At 41.5% G+C, this 21,161-nt stretch overlaps 1 protein-coding gene across 2 annotated transcripts in view; it reads left to right on the plus strand.

The window, feature by feature from the left end:
• Positions 1–21,161, plus strand: part of PXDNL (peroxidasin like) — a 283,093-nt gene that overhangs the window by 84,166 nt on the left and 177,766 nt on the right. The window lies entirely within an intron of this gene.

Genomic DNA, 21,161 nt, shown 5'->3' on the forward strand with positions numbered 1-21,161 from the left:
CAATGGAAAGAAAATCACTTGTGTTTTATAAAGCTGCTTATGTTCCTCTAAATGTTAGCCGATTGAGATATTAGTTATGTTTAGCTGCTGGCCTGGAAATAGAGTGAAACAATATGGTTCCAAAAAACCCACTAACGACATATTGAGCAGATTAATGACCTGAATCCAGGAATGATAAAATATGATCTGGCTGGCAAGGGGCTAAACCTTGGGCGTGATTAAAAAAAAATCAATAACTAACTAAAAAACCAAAGTAATTATAAACTGCTAACTTCTAATTCCTAGCGTGGAAACGTTTCCTCTAGCTATTAAATATTTGAAATGAAACCGGTTGATATCGTGTGGGTTTGGACCAACTACACGTCTGATTTAATAAGTGTTTCGCTTCCATTGTATAGTAGTGCCACATCTACTGCTTTGAAAAATTGATGCAAGTTTTTACATAATTCATAATATACCTGATGAGATGAGTGAAACATGTTTAATGTATTCTAAAACATTTTCAAGGTCAGCCATTTAATTTTGATGCCAGATGCTAATTTTGTTGGTGCTGACACGTTTATTTGAGGTCTTGAAATGCCAAAGACACCGTTTATGTGACTTGTGTTGTCTAAAGTACATGTAAAACAGTGAAGGCTATAAACCTGATTTACAGTTGCTCTCCATATGGTGGGGATTCTTCATATTATTGGTATGGTTTAATTAGAGAAGTGACATAGCAATTGAAGGTCTGCAAAGGTTGATAAATAAAGCAGTACCGTATTTACGGCAGCCAATTTTTTCCCCCGAAAGGTCAATACTAGTTGCTTCCATTTACAACAAACCCTTTTGGGTTCAGTTTTTTGTCTCTCTCTCTAGGGGAAATTATAGTTGGCTATGTGTTCTGCAACCTTCATGGGGTGGTCCATAAGGGAGGCGTCCAACCGCAGCAGCAGGAAGAGCAAGAAGCAGACCTAGGATAGCAGGCCAGTCATGCCTGTTGGTTCCCTACCTCTTCCAGACCCATGGACACCAAGACACCAGGTCTCCTTAGCAGAGAAGGATGAAACTTGGGATCAGTTAATGAGAAACATTGTATGCAGTAAGAAGGAAAGGAGGACTTGTGGCACCTTAGAAACTAACAAATTTATTTAATCAGAAGCTTTAGTGAGCTACAGCTCACTTCATCGGATGCACGAAAGCTTATGCTCTAATAAATTTGTTAGTCTTTAAGGTGCCACAAGTCGTCCTGTTCTTTTAGCGAATACAGACTAACGCGGCTGCTACTCTGAAACATTGTATGCAGTGTTGTTGTAAAGCTCGTCTCTCTTACCAACAGAAGTATATTACCTCTCCCACCTTGTGTCTCATGAGAAACTTTGGCAGTTTGAAATATGAGTTTTTGCAAATTGGGGGAAAATTTTTTTTTTCAAATTTCTCACTAAGTGGAAATCCCCCAAAATTTCATTTTGGAAGCACCAACACTTGGTATCTTCAAGATGAAATATGCTCCCTGGACTGGCAGCTGCTGTGGCTGAAATGACATTCTTGTTAAGCAGTAGCAGTGGTGAAACTATTTGAGCTGCCCACCTCCAGCTGGCATGAATCTGGAAGCCCTAGGTTCCCAGGCTGGAGCAGTCCACATGCCATGGAACCATGGACCCTAGAATCCAGTCCCTGGACCTTCAGGCTCTCAGCTGCACAGCAGGGAGCCTAGAAGCCATGAGAGTCCCCAGGATTTCAAGGATCCAGAGAATCTTGACTAGAGCCAGGGCTTCCAGGTTCCCACTACACAGCAGGGATCCTGAAAGCCTTGGTTTGTGCTGGGGTTCTCAGGCTTCCAGGCTTCTTGCTGTCGTCCTGGGAAATGGAAGTACTTAAAGACCTGTCTGTAGCTGGGTCTTTCAGGACTGCCATGCTCCTACCTTCACAGTAGGGATCCTTCAACCCTGGTAAGCCTTCCCTGGAGCTGCAGACCTAAGGGTATGACTACACTGCAGCTGGGAGTGAGCCTTCCAGACCAGGTAAAAAAAATAAAAATAGCAGTGTGGACAGTACAGCATGGGTAGCAGCTCAGGCTATCAAGCCCATCCAATCCCCTGGGTCTGAGTTCGGGTGGCTATCCACAGTCTCTGTAGGAGACACAACAACCACTCCGCTATTTTTGACGCTCCAGCTCAGCTATTGAGAGTCTGTCTACTTGGACTGGGAGGCTCACTCTCAACTGCAGTGTAGCTATGCCCTAGAACAGGGATTGGCCATGTTTGGCATGCAGCCTGCCAGGGTAAGCCCCTGGTGGGCCGGGAGGGTTTGTTTACCTGCTGAGTCCACAGATTCGGCTGATCGCGACTCCCGCTGACCATGGTTTGTCGCTCCAGGCCAATGGGGGCTGCGGGAAGGGCGGCCAGCACATGCTTTAGTCTGCGCTGCTTCCTGCAGCGCCCATTGGCCTGGAGCGGCGAACCGCGGCCAGTGGGAGCCGCGATCGGCCGAACCTGTGGACGCAGCAGGTAAACAAACTTACCCTGGCGGGTTGCATGTCAAAGGTTGCTGATCCCTGGTTGATTGACTTGCTTTTGCAAGAAATTTCAGATTCTATGAACAGGCATTTGACAACAGAACTCTCCTTTTGTCAGAATATTTCTGAACAATTCTACTCTAGAGTCCTCCACCGCTTCTCTCCACCAGCCCCTGGGAACACATGGGCAGGGGATCACTAGCTCTCTTCCCCAAGGGGATGATCTGTTAGTCTGAAAAGGAGGAGGAACAGCAGCAGCCCAGTAGGGGGCATATATATAGTCAGACATGCCAGATAGATTTGGAATGTAAGGCATGAGCAGAACTCTGAACTGAAAGTGCAGGGTAAGGGAAGTTAAGTGCTGATGTAGGGATTGAAATGATCCTGGAGTTCAGAGAAGAGAGACCCAATTATCACTCAATTAAACACAAGTGGTGGTAATAAAATATCATAGGAAGGGTTAGCATCAAAACAGAAATACCTGCAGAGTGGGCAGGGTCCAAGAAGGGCAGATTTGGAAAAATTCCCATTGACGTCAGTGGACTTTGGATGAGGCCCTAAGTGAGCAATGATGGAGGATGATGGCTGATACTGTGGGGGCAGAGGGAGATGGTTTATGGGAAATATAAATAATAAAGCTATGAACCTTTTGACATTTTGGTGTATATACTCTCAACAAAACTTCACATACATGAGAGTTTCCAGCTACCATTTTTACAACTGCTTTAATCCTTGCATAGATGAGTTAACGTACATTAGGTCCTCACAAACTTTGACCAAAACCAACCCCCCGAAAAAACAGTAACTCAACTTTGTAAGAAGTAGGATGATAGCAAAGGGTGATACATGTTCCCTATGATGGACAGATGGTTTTTCTTTTCTTGAGAGGACTGTGTCCCTACACTCTAAAGAAGAATTGTAAATCTTTAAATGAAGTTACCTTTCTTGAAAAACAAAAATAAAAATACCCTATTCTAATATGATATGAATCTTATTTTCCTCATTCTTTACAATGTGCTTTGAAGTTGTGTGAAATTTTGTATAAATTTCAGCACGTTCTTCATGATCACATTAGCTGTATCCTTTACATTGCCTAGTTTCATAGAATTTAGAGATGGGGAAAGACTAAGTAAATCACCCAGTTCATCTCCCTGACAACGGAGAATTGTTCCAAAGAGTATGTGTGTTTCTAATTTAGTTTTAGATGCCCTAAGGAATGGGACATTTGGTGCCCACAAATTTTCCTGTGAGAAACTATTTTACAGGCCAACTTCCTGTAAGGATGTAAATGAATATTTTAAATGCAGTTCATAGTATAGTGTAGTATAGCAGAGGAACTACCAATCCAAGATTTATTTTCCCTTCACCTCTTCAAAACACAAAATCTTTTATATAATATAGATCCTTGGCGTGTGGGTGAGTATTGTGGAAGACTCAAACTTGAGTGACCTCGCTCCACCCTCCACAACACTTTGTGTAATCCAAACTATAGAGGCTAGTTTGAGCAACCCTTGCTCCTGCTGTTGAGCGTTTATTCACACTAGTCATCTCATAACTTCATTGGGATGGTGCCTGTTAGTTAGTGGTTCACAATATGACCCAGGATATTCTAGCATAATTGTTTCATCCATGTGTGTTTGGGATGCTCTTCTATGGCTTGGAGTCTTCCAAGAAGAGAAAGAAGCAGCAGGAGATAAACCTTGCAAACTCTCATGATTTTTACTGGGAGTCTCAAGAGATCTGGTATCTTTTATTAAAAGCCCTGCTCCTGGAGTCCTGGGGTTAAATGAAAATCGCAACTTTCTTTTTTTAAAAAGTTGAGTCCTCATATTTGTGGAGAAAAGCTTGAAACATGAACCCTAAAGACTCAAAAGCCAGAAAGCAAATACAAGATGAAAAAAAAAAATCTTGTGATTTTTAAAATAATCTTATGGTCTTTTTTGGACCTCATGAAATTTTGATTGCTTGAGGTGGACAATATTGAAACAATGAAAAACCTGCTGCATACCGTTACTGAGTATTGTCCTAAAATGTGCAGTGTACAATCAGTTGATTGTTCTTCAGAAATAAGTGATGAAAGGATATGTGCTGGATTATTCAATAATTACCTGCCTTGTATGCTTTATCTGGGTGCAAGCTGAAGGTTGCATGCATGAAGGTTGAATGAATAAGTCCTAGGCGAACTCTTACAGAGAATACTGAAGCAAAGATATTAGGGGTGTTCATGAGAGAGCACAAGGAGGAAGCTGTGACTTATGTGGTGGCACATAGGTTCCCTGGCATTCATGTGTAAGGTTGTTGTGATGACTCATTTTTCCATAGCTTTGTGGAGCTGATAGTTCTGATCATTGCACAGTGGGAGTGACAGTGAAACAGATTTCAAAGCAATAATAAAGGCAAAGGTATATGAACATAGAATTCAGCTTAAACATTTTCGGGGGTCTCTGATCTCCATATGTGCATTCATCCCATTTGTGTCAATGGCTGCTTTGTACATTGGGGAAAGGAAAATAAATCTCTTCTCTTTCATATAGAGCAGGGGTGGGCAAACTATGCCCCATGGGATTGCCCCCCCCCCCGTGGTGCCGCAGGCCCCGCGCAGCTCTCGGAAGCGGCCGGCACCACATCCCAGGGGGGCGGGGCAGAGGGCTTAGTGCATTGCCCTGGCCTCCAGGCACTGCCCCCTGCAGCTCCCATTGGCCAGGAACAGGGAACTTTGGGAATGGGAGCTTTGGGGGAGGTACCTGGAGGCAGAGCAAGGTTAGCGCGTGAAACCCTGTGCCCACCCTTCCCCCAGGGCCGTGGTTCTGGCCACTTCTTGGAGGCGCGGCATGGGACCAGGGCAGGCATTCAGGGAGCCTGCCCTGGCCCTGGTACGCGTCGCTGCCATCCCGGAGCCACTTTAGGTAAGCGGCACCAGGCTGGAGCCTGAACCCCTCCTGCACCCCGCCCCCCAACTCCCTGCCCTGAGCCCCCGTCACACCCCGCAACCCCATGCACCCCAACTCCCTGCCCTGCGCTCCCTCCCTCAGTCTGCACCCCTGCCCTGAGCCACCTCATACACCCTGCACTCCTCCTCTGCCCCAATCCCTTGCCCTGAGCCCGTTCCTGCATACCACACGCCCTCCCGTACCCCAACCCCTTGCTCCGACCCTGCATACAACTTCCTCACCCAGTGGTGGCCCTCGGCCCAAAAAGTTTGCCCACCCCGATGTACAGGACCAGATGATAACCCTGTCTCAGTAATAGCACAGGGAGGGGTGTTGTATGTCAGCAAGCACAACCCCTACTTGCTCTTATGTCCAGCAATCTTTGCAAGCCAATAGAAAGAGAGGGGTTGGGTTTGGTCATGACCCTGCTATATCCTCATCCCTCCCCACTCATTCTGGTGTGGATTGGCATGAAGAAAGCTATACCTGCACTCTAACCCTTGTACACATGCACTCAGTGTGCTTGTGTTTATGACGGGGGTCAATAGGTGGTGCTGACAGGTCACCAGGTGGTGCAGTTACACAAAGTCTGACCAGCTATTTTTCTTCGCATGTCAGCAAGTCTTGAGTCTTCAGAGAAATGCAGTGTTGTTGTTAGTTTGTTATGCAACAGTTGTAACTAGATGCAACTGTGGCAGAAGAGAGGCTTTGTCCGTGGTGTTAGTCTGTATATTTGGAGGCAATTTGGGGGACAACGCAGGTTCCTGGCATTGGTGTCTTGGTTGTGATTTGTGGGAGTAGGTTTGGCTGTGAGTTCTTTGTGACTCTCAGTGGTGTATATACTGTAAATAAAACAAGTTTCACTATGACTATTGCATCCAGAGGCAAACGACAAAGATGATCAAAGGGATGGGATGGAATGCAAGCCATAAGAGCAAAGGCTGAAGGGTCTGGGTATGTTTAGTTTGGAAAAGAGAAGATTAAGGGGGGGACATAAGTCTTCAAATACTTGAAAGATTGCCATAAAAAGATGAAGAAAAGTTGTTCTCTCTTGCCACAGAGGGCAGGACAAGAGAAAAATGGGTTCAGTCTACAACATAGCAGATTTAGATTAATTCTCAGGAAAAACTTCCTAATTGTTAGAACAGTAGGACAATGGAACAGATTGCCTTGGGAGGTTGAGGAAGATCCTTCATTGGAGATTTTCAAAAGGAGGCTGAATAGCCATCTGTCTCAGATGGTTTAGACACAGCAAATTCTGCATTTTGGCAGAGGGTTTGACTAGATGACCCTTGTGACCCTTTCTAACGCTGTGGTTCTGTGATTCTATATCTCAACTCCATGTCACTGATTTTTCCTCCATGGTGACTCTTACCTGAAGGACAATAGGTTTCTCCTATTGCATGGCAGGAATGGGATCCTGACCTGGGAAGAAGCAGCTCTTTTTTCCCCACGAAGCACTTGCGAGGACCAGGGACAATTTGTCCCCAGAATATTTGCCAATGATTGTTTAAATCTTACTCCTTATGGATAAATAGCTGTGTTTAAAAACACCTCTGTTAGTGGCATTACTGCTAATTATGTCAGTTAATATGTCTTTAATGAGTATATGTTAGTGGTGAATACATAACAAGTGGTGCATCCAAATATAAATGTTAATTTTTTTAGCGCTGCTGAATTTTGTTTAGCACTGCTGAATTGGGTCACATTAGGAACTGTGCTGTGTTGAAAATAAGGTGGTATCACTCAAAACAAGTATGCTCTACTTCTGTGTTGGCCTGTGTGGAAGATGGGGAAAGAGCAAAACTGGGTCTTTAACCTTACCCCATCCTTCCTTGCACCCTTTTAGGCACATGGTGTAAAATCCTGGCCCTGGCCTACTGAACTGGGACTCTGGAGACCTGGGGTTCTGTTCCTGGCTCAGTCACTGTCCTGCTGGATAACCTCAGGCAAATCACGTCACCTCTCTTCTGTCCCAGTTTCCCCATCTGTAAAATGGGGCTAATGATACTTACCTCATCCATAAAGTATGTTGCAATGTACTGGTGAAAAGCACTATATAAGATCTAGGTGGTATTAGTGGGGTTAGGATTTCACCCTCGGTACTCCCAGAGGCAGAAGGAGTGAACAGGGACTCTGTTTCCCAATGAGTACTCTGGCTATTCTTTTGCAGGGCTACAAAAGTGAAAGGGAAGGGAGGTCTTTATTCTCATCTGCAACACACCTGCACAAGGTGTGGCCAGCATTTGGTTCCAATGTCCCTTTATTTGTGAAATAGTTAATTTAAATTATCTTTAATTAGCTCCTTTTCCTGTAGTTTAAACATTAACCATTCAATTATTGTCATTTCCTTCCTTCATTTTACCATTATTTCCTTTGTATTACTGTTAACCACTGCACGGAGTCTGATTCTTACTGCTACAGAACTCCAGTTGTAGAATCCATCTTAATAGCATTCACTCAGCATTCCATGCGTCACTGATGAAATATATGACTCTACAAAGTGGATTCTAGTATACAGTATGATCATTTCCTAATGGTCATTAGATCGACAGTGCTTGAGAGAGAGACTCAAATGCTAGTTTTAGCCTTATTAGATTTGATGTATTGCTTTTTACAAAATAAGTGCAGATTTCCACAATGTTGGAAGGTATAGTGTAATTGCTCTGTGATCAAATTATATAGTTATCAGAGATCTTTATAGAAAGGTAGTACTTTAGTGGAATCATACAAGCAGCTCAAATTTCACTTAACATTATCACTGTGAATTGGATAAAAATATTCTTTGTGTCAGCTACCAAATGTAACGAAGCAGCTAAACTTGTAAAAATAAAATGAAATAAAATAAAAATAAAAAAATAAAAAAATTAAGACTTTAATTCTCTTGTAACTGTTATCGGTCCAGCTATAGTACAGTAACTGCTGTACTTTTATTCTTTTTTTGTAATGATAGCATTACTCAATATATTTTTATTGAAAACTTCAGATGAATTGCATTTAAGAAAAGTGACATAAAATAACTGCAAGATAGGTAATAAAATCGTTAACGCCTACTTTTGGTCCTTGTGGACTAATAAATCTTAACTTCAAAGCAATTTCCTTGGGTTCCAGGAATGAAACCTGATTGTGACTTCAGAAATAAAGACTAAGAATTTAAATTAAATTTAATTTAAAAATTTAAGAATTTTCTGTAGTATCTGGCTGATTAATCTTGCCCATATGCTCAGGGTTTAGCTGATCGCCATATTTGGGGTCGGGAAGGAATTTTCCTCCAGGGCAGATTGGAAGAGGCCCTGGAGTTTTTTCGCCTTCCTCTGTAGCATGAGGCACGGGTCACTTGCTGGAGGATTCTCTGCTCCTTGAAGTCTTTAAACTACGATTTGAGGACTTCAATAGCACAGATATAGGTGTGAGGTTTTTTTGCAGGAGTGGTGGGTGAAATTCTGTGGCCTGCGTTGTGCAGGAGGTCAGACTTGATGATCATAATGGTCCCTTCTGACCTAAATATCTATGAATCTATGACAACTAATTCCTTATGCATGCAGGGACATGCCTCACAATGCCACATAATTTTAAAAAGCTTATACATGACGGGGGGTTCATTGATCTCACAGAGTGATCTTTAGAGTGGAGACACTTAATAACTAATGGTCTCCTATAAGATAAGATCCATAAGATCAAAGATTGTCAGTTATCTTGTTTTGCAAAATGAAACTGTACATTGTTTGAGGAGGATTTATGTATCAGTTCTGTTCTTGTTAATTTAAGATGTACCCAATCCAAAGACCTAAGGGGTACAGTTCCAACACTGCTGTATTATTTCTGTTGAGTGGAATAGGAGTCACACAACAATCTTGCCATCCAAAATGTAGGGCCAGATACTCCATTCCTAAATCTGCTTAGCAGGGAATTCTCTTTGTGCAGGGAAACATCTGCTGGTTCAGGGGAACTCTCTGCTGCCTCCTGTTTCAGCTGCCTGTTTACCCTCTTTCCCCACCCCCAACTAGAGAGAGGAAACCTGGCAAGGTAGGCAGATCTTCCACTAATGTAAGGGCTGTGCGGGATCTCTTACAAGTGGTATAGGTTAAAGCTGTTCCCCTGAGGTAGAGCTGTGCAATTCAGAGCCTGGGAGCCGCCACTAGCTGCTTGATGGTTCCCCCTCTCCCCAAACTTGGTCACAGTGGAGAATCAGTCTCTTAAAATATATTTCAGTCTAGAGCTTCTTGAGAAAAATGTGAAAAATAAATTCTACAGTCTTTACAATTATAACCTGTTCCTCCGAAGTTCAGGATTTTAATTCTGGTGTTGTGTGTGTAACCTTTGCTAATTAAAAGCAATTGCCCTCATGAGCAGTGCAGCAAGACACATGCACTGAAATATGTGTTCGATAGTTGAAGTTACAGAGGTCTAGGTTAAAGTAATTGTAATCCCTTTATCTTGAAATACATCAGTCTTATGGCAATATAACAAGCTCTCTAGTTAAGAAGAGGGGATTAAGAGGTCACCTTCCTGACTTGCATACAGTCCAGCTCTAGCCTCTGAGTTTTAGGCAAAGGAACAGCTCTTAATATCTTTAAACCAAATCACAGCACAATCCTTACTGCCTTACAAGCTTCAGTTTCCTTCAGAGCACTCAGTCTATTGGGGTCTTGAATCCTCCATTTTCTCTCCTCTACACTCAAACCCTGGATACCTCTCTCTCTCTCACACTCTCTCTCTCACTCACTCACACACACACACACACACACACACACAATGTGGGGATTTCAGTGGGTGATTCCATTGTTCTCTTTCTAGTTCTCTTGGTGCATTTCTGTTGTATTCCCCCCCCCCCCAGACCCTTGCATTGCACAGGAACATGTTCCCCAGTTCATTTGTATCTGATCTCTACAAATAGTGAGATACACCACTCAAACCATTTTAAGTTAGCATAACCATGTGCAACTGTTATAAAGTATGACAATCTTAAATTGTTGTCATTAGTTATATTTTTCAGTAAGTCACCACATTATTGCCCATTAGTGCCATCTTCAGACAATGAGTGGGCCTATTATGTATAGCTGCAATAAATGTATAATGTCTAACTTTCAGATGCTTTAAATATGTCAGCAATAGTGTTTGTAATTAGGATATTGAATAGCTCTGGTGTTGGTAACAGGGGAAGCTTTCTGTTTCTCAATCATTGTTTCAGATGTGTTCCTTGCCTGTAATGAGCACTCAGTAGCCTATTTTAAATAAGTTTGGAGGTGAAGGGGTTTACGTTCCACTTTTCAGTGGATGGATACCTGCATCTCAAACCCCACCTTTTTCATTAACATTGCTAACAGTGGGGAACTTTTTCCCTTGGTTCCCAGGTGGCTGATCACCATCTCTAACTATACTACTAGGTTGTCTAGGGAGATGAGCGAGAACACCACACCCTCTTTCTACAGTGTTGTCATTGTGTCAGGCTCTGAAGTGGAGAGAGGAGTCTGGATCGGCCATTCATCATCTTTTTAAAGCAGGGATGGGCAAGCTCATTTTGCCTAGTGTTGACCCTGCTGAACAACACTCATTTCTGTATAATGAGCCATCCCTTTCACCTGACACAGATAGAGGGTTTGGCCAATTAGGCAATGCTGAAGTGGTCATAATGACTTCAGAAAGGACTCACTTTTCTTGAGTGTTTTTTCAGTAAACGCAGTTGAGAGCCTTCCATTTGCAGACTGCTGCTTTCTGACCTTTTTCCCAGTTGCCCTTTCTCAGAAAATGTATTTCAAATGTCATCATGGAAGTGATTAAGATTTTGCATCTCTGATTTTTTAAAAAAAAAAAATGTTGATGATGCTACCAAACTATGGGAGCAGAAGAAATCACTGTTGCTCAGAAAGCAGTTGGTATTTTGATGAGAGCTGGACATTTGTGTATTCTTGTATCTACTAAATCAGGGCAGATGGGAAACATAGCAATAGAATAATGTTGAAAACTGCAGCTGATATAGCTGATTTCAATTTAGGCTCCTGTCTCTAAGTCCTGAGAGAGATTTCCTGGGAGATCCCTAGCAAATACATACCTGCAATTTAACCTAACCAGATGCCCTTGTTCCACAAAGATGCCCTTGAAAGAGATTGCATTTAATTATATAGAACAAGCCTCTTAGGAATAACTCTTTTATAGCCGGTGTAAATGTTCAGTGGTGTGTGCTCTGGGAATTCACTGCACTATTTCCATTAGCGGTAATAGCCTACTTCCTTCCACACCCTCTACTTAAGATATATCAGACTAAGAAAAGATCCATCTGTCCAGTACACTTTTCCAATACAGGAAAAAGTGGAACTTGTTATAATATTGTCCCAGAATAATTACTGCCACAACCATTCTATGAGGATAGATGTAGCAATGCGTGGTTCTATAATCCACAATTATGCATAACGCAAATGCTTTGCACTCCTAGGGGTATGTGCCAGGCTCCATGGAAGCAGCTCCTACAAAGATTCACTCGCAGGATCTGGCTCTTGTATAGCACCTTCAATCTGAGGATCTCAAAGGCTCCAGATCCCCAAAGGGATGTCACCTAAATCCCAGATTTAGGTGCTACTGGAATCCACAAAACCCGCACTTGGCAGATGCTTAACACTCCATTTTTACATTGTAAAAAGTGCCTTACATGCCTAAAAGTCTGTCTCTGTGGGCATACACCCTGCTGACCTCTGGACAGGTAGGACATGCCTATGCCTCAGCACAATCCTCACACCAGGTGAACCTAGGCATTGCCCTGTCTGTCTTTCCTGCAGGGCACAATCGGCATAGGTATTCTTGGAGCACGCTTCCAAAGACATAGGAGAGGAGGAGGCCTCCCTTGTTACAGTTAGCCCAGGAGCTAGGAAACTCACTCAGGAGCTGGGAGTTCTCAGTTCAGTGCCCCCCTGTACCTGGTGAGAAGAGTTGAAGAAGGGTTCTTCTCTTTACGGGTGAGTGCTCTAACCACTGGACTGGGTATGGGCCTCCTTCAGCCTCTCCTGTTGAAGTTTTTCCACTTTGTATTAATTATGCATTGAGCCAGAGAAACTGAGAATGATTTTATAGTGCTGTGGTTAGGGCATCCCCTATTGGCTAGCATACACAGTTCCTAGTCTAATGTTCTGGATTTTGTGGATTTCATTTTCAGGTGACTGTCTCTCCCTATAGCAGTGGTTCTCAAACTATTGAACTGGTGACCCCTTTCACATAGCAAGCCTCTGACTGTGACCCCCCTTATAAATTAAAAACACTTTTTCATATATTTAACACCATTATAAATGTTGGAGGCAAAGAGGGGTGGAGTCTGACAGCTCGTGTCCCCCCCATGTAATAACCTCATGACCCCCTCAGGGGTCTTGACCCCCGTATGAGAACCACTGCCCTATAGGGAGCCTAGGTGCCGAACTCAGGGTTTGTGGATTCCACTGGGTGGCTTGGCATTTCAAGATGTAGCTCCCTTTGTGGATCTACGCTTTACAAAGGAGGGTGCTGTCATATGAAAGGGAAACTGTTTTATAGGGAACTACTGTGACATGCATTTATCATGTGCTACCAATATTTCAACAAGGCACTGCCATTGAAAAGTCTTGCTGGCTTACAAGTGCAAGACTGGGGAATCTATTCATTTTGTTTTCTCATTTAAAAAATGGTTTTTTTTTTCTTTCCTATTAACCACATCCAAAAAGGGAAGCAAATCCCCTTGGCAATCAAATGTATGTGAAGCTGCATGAAGCCACAAGTTGCTGAAAATGATGATACTTTGTTCTGAAAATATATACAGAGTGTATTTCTGCTAGCATAGCATAGAGTTCAGCTTGGGTAAGGTGGAAGGGAGAGGAATGTCTGGGAGAGTATCTTGCCTCAGCAAATTTTTGGGTGTGATGTGGCCTATTCTGAAGGCAAACAGTTTTTCAGAAGAATGTTTATGACTTCCAGGAATAAGCAAGCTCTGCAAGAAATCATTTAGTAGTATCCAGAGGAAGAGTGGACTCCCTTAGGGGAATGAAGAATTTCCCACTCCTCCCTTCACTTCGGTGTCAGGAGCCCTCTCCAGCATGTCACTAACTTTCTCAAGACTACACAGCAAGCCAGTGTCAGAGCCAGGAGTAATGAGGTCCTGCAAAATGTAAAACAAAATGTTGCCAAAATCGCAAATTCCCAGTCCCTTGTGAAGGCTTGGGTTAACTCAAAGTACCCCTTCCCTAGTCCTTCTCCTTGACCTTCAGGCTCTGCTGAAATCCATCTCATCTGGTCTAATATCTGTTGGGCCAACTGATGTCCCCAAAGCTTGCAAATGTTGGAGCTTTCCTGGGGTTAAAGATGTGAAATGATGCTTTTGGGAGAATGTGTGTGATGGGGAAATCCCTGAATATGGCAGCCAGACAGAATCCAATTGAAATAGCACCAGACTTGGAACTCCCCATAATCACCTCGATTAGGAGCCTAGTTGGGGAGTGGGAGTTGGGATCTGGGTCAGAAGGAGGTAGTTGGTCACTTGGGATTTGTGAAGAGGGAGTTTTGAGGCTGGAGGACATTTTGGGAATATGTGAGATCAGGAGTTTTGAATTCAGGGGAAGAATAAGTGGAAAGGAGAAAAATTAGTTGAATTGGAGTGGGGGCAGAGATACAGAAATCTTAAAAATGAAGGTAAATTTGGGTAAGCATCCAGACTTTTTCAAACTTAACCGCTAAACTTTTTCAGTCATAAAAAAGTGGGTGGTCCTTGCAGAAGAAAGGTTTTCGTTTTAGTGCTTCATTCTTTCTCGCGGTGGAGATGGAACAATTAAAGACATAAATAAGGTGGTAGTCTAAACCTTTCCTGACAGTATTTTTTGTATATTGCACACTTCACAAGTCATGTCTTCCAGTGAGCAACCTGATGGCTGTCAAAATATATTTTTAATATTTATCCATGTTGCATTGGTATGTAATATATGCAAGATCAAAACTGTAATCAAAAGGGTCCCTGAGGCTGAATGATGTTAGCCCTACCATATATCATCTCTCAGTAGAGCTATAGGGGACAGATGTGATAGTTGAATCATGAAACATAATTGCAGAGAAGTGATGTTATGAAAAGAACAAAGGTTTCACAAAGGTTGTTGCCATAAAGCCCTAGATTAATTTTTAAATAATCCTATGCAAGTCATTTTGCAGCATTTAGAGTAACAAATGGTAGTGGTGAATAGACTGTTAACTCATGCTAATTGCTTTTGACAAACATAATTTTCTAACACCCAAACTAATCATATATGATGACTACCATGAGCAGAGCAGCAAGGTTACAATGCCCAGATGTTGAAAGGCTACCAACTTAACTGACAGCTTCATTATTCTTCCTCCCATGATCAAGTCTCTGTTCTTTCTATCTACCTCAGAGGTAGAGTAATTGAATAATATGAGAACTATTGACATGGTTTAGAAGCGTTGCTTGTTTTTAAGGCTAAAATCCTCAAAGCAGTCTTCCAAGCATAGATCATAGATTAAGCCAGTCCTAAATCTCTTTAGAACTCCGCAAAAAAACAGTTTTCAGGTTCTCCGTGGCCTCGTTGTGGTGCCTGTGGCACAGCAGTTAGTAGTATTTTGGGCTGTGCGCTGAATTGGAACTACAGTGTGCACATAAAATATTTGTTCTTTCGTATTGTGTGACTAGAAATACAGAATGTATTAGATTTATTTGTTCAGAAACATAGCCTCCTTGTGCACTTGTTCAAGTCTTTATTTGGGTGATCCAATCTCTAGGATGACAGCCGGAGACTGGGGTTGAAATTTCTGCTCTGCTCACAGACTTCCTTTTGGATCTTGGGCATATCACATAGTTCCTCTGTACCTCAGTTCCTCATCTTTTAAAATGGAGATAACAGTACTCTAATGGTATTGTCAGGATAAATTCTCTGAATATTATTAAAAAAATGCACAAAATATTAAGGAAGTATTTAATACATATTCAGTTTAATTAATGGGATTTAGAGCTGCAAGCATGGAGAAGACAGCACCATATGACCAAACAGGTTTGTGGTCCACTGTTAAGTGCTCTGTGAACCATAAGAAGCTCACAGTCCATGGTTTGGGAATTCCTGTCTTATAGAACATAGTAATTACTTAAAGAGGTTAATTTATTTCATGCTAAATGCACTTCTGCTGTTCTTTAAATCGTTAACATTTATTTGAAAAATGGTAAATAACTTTTGTGAAAAGATTCAGATTTGTTCAGTTTTTGCCACGAGGTTGGGGATAGGGAATGAAAACTGAAATATTTTCAGCTTTCAGTTTTTTCTACGCTGGCACTTTTGTCGGCAAATCCTAAGTGATAGAACCCTGGTATTCTGTTGCTTGATAAATCAATGCGGGTCCTCCCTCCCCCCCATTCCCCCAACTTGTATCGGACCAGGATCAAACCCTTGGAGTAGAAGTTCCTTAGTTCCATCTGCAGTGCTGGCAGACCAGGTGCCAGCTCATACCAAGGTCCCCAAGCCTCAACTGAAAACTGCTCAAAACACAGGTGGAATCATCGTGGCTCTCCTGTGTGTTAATATTGTCAAAATAGGTCTTAGAATTATAAGTTTAGGGTTTAGATTCAGTTTGTGAATTGCTGAATGTGTTAATCTCACCTATAATATATATATATATCTATATATATATCTATATATATATATATATCCCTTTTTGGAAGATAATATTTGAGCAGTTGTATTGTAAGTCTCTGTGACTATGTAAATCACCAGACAAGAGAGAGACATTAACTAGTGTAAAGTGCCAATCTGCAACAGATGGTGTTATGTCCTGCACAAAGGGAAAGGTCCATCAACACTAGACAGATTATTGCGGGACAACACAGAGGACAAAAGACTCAGTTGTCCTGCTTCCCCCACCCCCTCCCAAGATGAATCATGCAAGTGAATTCCTCCCATCAGCTGAGATGGCAGTTCACAGTACATGGCAGGTGGGGAATAAAAACCCCAAGTGGAAGGAACTGACTGTCTCTGTCCTGCTTAGGCTCTTGGGGCAAGGTTTCTAGGCATAAGCAAGGGGTCCCCAGCTGCTCAGCCTGGGTTAGCCCTAACAGACATATAGGGCTTGCTTATTACAGAATTTCTATTGATTTTTTAAATTTAAGATTGTAACTCATTTATTTGTGTGTGTGTGTTTACCCTGCTTTAACCTTTTCAATATCTCATTTCCTTTTCCTATTTAATAAATCATCAGATAATTTATTAGAGGATTGGCTACAAAAATAGTCTTTTGTATGAGATCTAAGGTGCAATTGACTAGGATATGTGACTGGTCCTTTTGGACTGAGACTAACCTGACTATTGCTGTGACTTTTGGTGTAAGGCACCATCTGTCACAAAAGGAATGCTCACCTGAGTGGTGAGACAGATTGGAGTACCCAAGTGGACTGTCTGTGACTCCATGTTACGGCTATTACAGTGCCTGAGGAGTTTACAGTTGATAACTGGTTGATGAAATCAGGATATAGAACTCAGCCATTTTGGGGTTTGTGTCCTGCTTCTTACCAGTCAGCCTTGAGGCTAGTAATCATGCTCCTCGGGCACTTCAGGCAGCTTGACACCATTCTCGCTTTATTTTATCGAACTCTGACAGTGGACTTGATGATAACCCTTAGCAATTTAGATCTGTAAATCTCAATGTACTTTACAATGTGACGTGAAGTATTATTATCCCCACTCAGCATATGAGAGAACTAAAGAACAGAGAGGTTGTGATTTAACCAAGGTCACATCGAGTCAATGTCAGAGCCGCAGAAAGCTCAGCCTCCTGATTTCCAGTCCAGTGCTACATTCATTGGATCACACTGCCTCACCTGCACCCCGGCAAACCCATGAAACCATAGTTTATGGTAGAGCTGATGACTCTGAAGTCTCAGAGAGTAGGAAATCATTACAATAGTGAAAGGATAAGATTTGAACCAAACACTGAAAGAAACAAAGCATAATGCTGGTGATCTGAGTTGGCATGGGGAGGATCTGAATTTCAGTGCCAATTTCACTCTCAACTTCCTTCTATTAGGAAGGCCTGGGAATATTTCAGAGAGACAGAGCTCAGTTCTTACTAGGGGGTCCTCACACTGCTCTGACAGCACCTCTTTCTCAGAGGCAGCTGTCTTGTCTGAAGGAGGGAGGCTCAGATTTGTTGCATAAACAGGTCTTTATTTGGCTAACATATAGTCTTCCTCTGGCTAAAATGACAGAGGTTTTACATGATATTTTGATGTAAGGGGCTGATAGAGGGATAAAATGGAGAATGCTCTGAGAGTGAGAAGTGCAAAGAGTTCTTATGTCTCTTTCCAGCTTCTAAGTAAAAAAGATCGCTGTATAAACAATACAGATTTCTTAAATCATTCTTGTCTCCTGAAACCGACAAACTGAGGACTTCACTGAGAATGGAAAATGAAGCTGTCCTTCGAGTCGGAGAGATTTATTTTACCAAACATGTTTCAGATTAAGTATTTACTGAATTTGTACAAGACACCACTTCCCCATATGCAAAGCTGATGTGTTTCTTCATGGATCATGGCAAAAGAATGATTTAATATGAAATGAATATGGAGATTTCTTGCTAAAATCTCATTGCCTCTCCCAGCTGGCAGAGAGGTGGCTGTGCATTTTCCTTTGCTTGAGAGACAGTGGGAGGAAGAAATAGCTACCTTGGTGGGCAGCCCAAGGGGTGAAGTTGATATCTTGAAAGGGATTATCCATTAGTCTTCCTTAGCCAGAGGTTGAGGGATGAGAGGCAGGAGTGTCCTTTGTGAGAGAAGAGTGCACATTTGTGGAATAAGTAGTCTTTTATTTGACCGACTTCATAAAATGTCATGTATTTGAAAGGATGAATACTCTGCAGTGACATATCCTGGAAATGGCTGGCTATTGCAAACTAAAGAAAGTAGAAAGCTTTCAGAGGAAATATTTTTTATCTAGAATCTTGTATCCATGAAAGGTTTAATTTTCCTTTTTAGATTAGAATTTTGCAATGAAAACTAGAGCTAATGTAACAAGGCACAGCTTTAGAATGTTATAATTATATGTACATTTTTATGGGCTTTCCAGTTTCCTGTGGCAAATAAACGTGAAGCAATCATCTAAACATTTCACTTACGCAAAAAGGATATTTGCATGAGCTTCATAAACTCTGACAAATACAAAGATGTTAACTACAAATGTTTAGAAACAGTGTAAGCTACTGTCTTTTTTACAGAAGGGCGCTCACTCTGCCAACTGATTAGGACCAACCAGATCTGTCACAAGACTGTAGATGTTCGCTATTCCATTAGCAGTTGGATAATGGGAAGATCTTTCGAATGATACATTTTTGTATATGTAGAACAAATAGAAGGGAAATTGGTATCACTTTTCTTTGCCTTTTAATAAATAAGTTGGAATTCTCTTCCAGGGTGTACTATATCCTAGAAAGGAAAGTCAGACATTGGTTGATGTGAGGAAAATGAACATGTACAATTGTTAGATGGTGTTAGCTAATTATTAACATTCCCTGAGAGACAGGTATAGTGTATGAATAAATGCAAGGCAATTCAAAACAGTATAAACTACAGGCTTAGGGAAGTACTTGAGTTTCTAATACAATAAGCATACTGGCTGCAAAAATCTAGATTTTTAAATGCACTCTGGTTATGGCACAATCTAACACAAGCCAAAATATTCAAAGTTAAGTCTACTGTCATAATGATACTCCTTGGCGTTAGGGAATAAAAGAGGCATGATTTAGTGGCCTTACCTCTTCCCTAAGAGGCACCGATGAAGCATCAGAGGAGGAAAATTTTGTCCATAATTCTCTATGTACAAATATACATTTAATCCATTAAGGGGTGTTTACTTTGTTTTTCTAGTGTATGATTTAGGTGCGATTGTGTCACTAAAATAGCAACAGCCGCAACTGTATCTCACTGTAACAAGTTAGTAGTGATTGTTTTGGGAAGAGTTGTTGGAACATGGAGAAGACGATGCACTGTCTGGGAACCAGAAGGTTGTCTTATCTATATTTCCATGCTGTAGGTATTTATTGAGCCATTGTATTGTACAGCAAAAGAGAGAAAACAGTCTTGTAGCTTTTAACAAAATGTTTATGGGCATCAAAGGCAATTTTTTTAAATTTATCGATAAGTGAATCTTGGCATTCTGAGTTTCATTAAATGCAGTAAGTAGAGAAAAGACAAGCTGAAAGTTTAGATTGATAACTGGAATTACTCACAAAGGAAACCTCCTCTTTGAAACACCTTCCAATCCAAAGTACACCTAGATTTCTTATCACAAGTTGAAATGAAATGTCATATAATTAATTGCATGTTTTGTTACTTTTTTACATATTCCCAACCTTAAAAAGTGGTATGTTTGTGGACAGTAAATGGGAGTACTCATGAAAATATTAAGATGGCTAAAATGACTATTAAAATATATAGGACTTTTTCAACATTTATCCAGGAGAATTTACAGTATCTGTAGTTTAACAGGGGGTTGAGGAAAAACCCTAGCATTTGTAATGTTGCATATTTTCTTGCCTCCAGGAAAAGATTTGCTATGCCCAGTCATTGAGAACTGGACTATATTTAGGGCTTGTCAAGGAGTTGGCTGAGTAGACTCTCTTGAGACTTAACAACCTGCATGGTAGCAGCCAAGTAAAGAGGTCTCCCCTATGAAAAATATAAAGAATGAACACTAGGAAAACAAGAGACCCAGACATAACCTCTCCTCTTATGAGGGGAGAACTCCCTTATGGAGCTATTCAATTTCTGTTTTCATGCTCAGTCTGGGCGTTTTTTTCTAATCCTCTAGGCTGCTCATACATCAAGTTGATATTCGGAGTAGGAAGAAGTAAATATGTGAGGTGATTAGTGTTAAGGAAAAAGTATGGGGATGACTTTTTGGGGAGCAGTATAAACCAAACATTTTAGAATCTAGGTAAATTAAATTTATCCATCCATTTGCAATCCCCTTTAATCACTTTGGCATTTGAACTTTGTATTTTTATTGTAAACCAGTAATCTCCTTTACAAATTAATGCAAAATATTCTCCTTCAAACTAAATTGGAGTTAAAATGAGACACCTTGGAGCTTATTCAAAACCACAGACATTTCTTGTAACCAGAAGCGGCTGTTTCTGCAGGTTTTCTAGTAATTTCAGTCTAATAATAACTAGTATGGAATCATGAGTCTTCTGCTGAACTGAGTTGATGGGTAACCATAATGAATGGTGCTCTCTCGAAAGAAAATCTAATAGAGTTTGCCAACAGATACATGCAACTTCCTGTTTTTCAGCTCTTTATTTTGCATGTGTGTGTAGTTTGAACCGCAGTTGCCAGTATACATACAGTATAAGTATTCCATGGTTTCTTTTGTAATCTCTATGAAACTGGCACAGAAGCTATGATGAATTCATTTGCTGTGTTAAACAGCAGGTGGCCCATGCGATGGCCTGAACTGATAGGCATATGGTGAGGTTGAGTGATGTTGTCCTTAACTTCTCTTGGTAAGGATTGCCCAGCTTCAGCTGAATTATTTCTGAACAGTGTAATATTAAATGGATTTATGTTTGCAAATGGTACCATGACAGTAGCTCGGCCCCTCCATTTAAGTTCCTGTAAAGGGGCAGGGTCTTCACCCGTAGAAAGCTGGTATGGAGGCAGTGATCTGAAAGGCCACTATGTATGTGGGCATGGGATTACTGTCAGCTGCCATTGCTTCTCCCTTTGTTCTCCATTT

The sequence above is a fragment of the Lepidochelys olivacea genome (assembly GCF_965140295.1).
Source record: "Lepidochelys olivacea isolate rLepOli2 genome assembly, chromosome: 2".
Classification (NCBI taxonomy): Eukaryota; Metazoa; Chordata; order Testudines; family Cheloniidae; genus Lepidochelys; species Lepidochelys olivacea.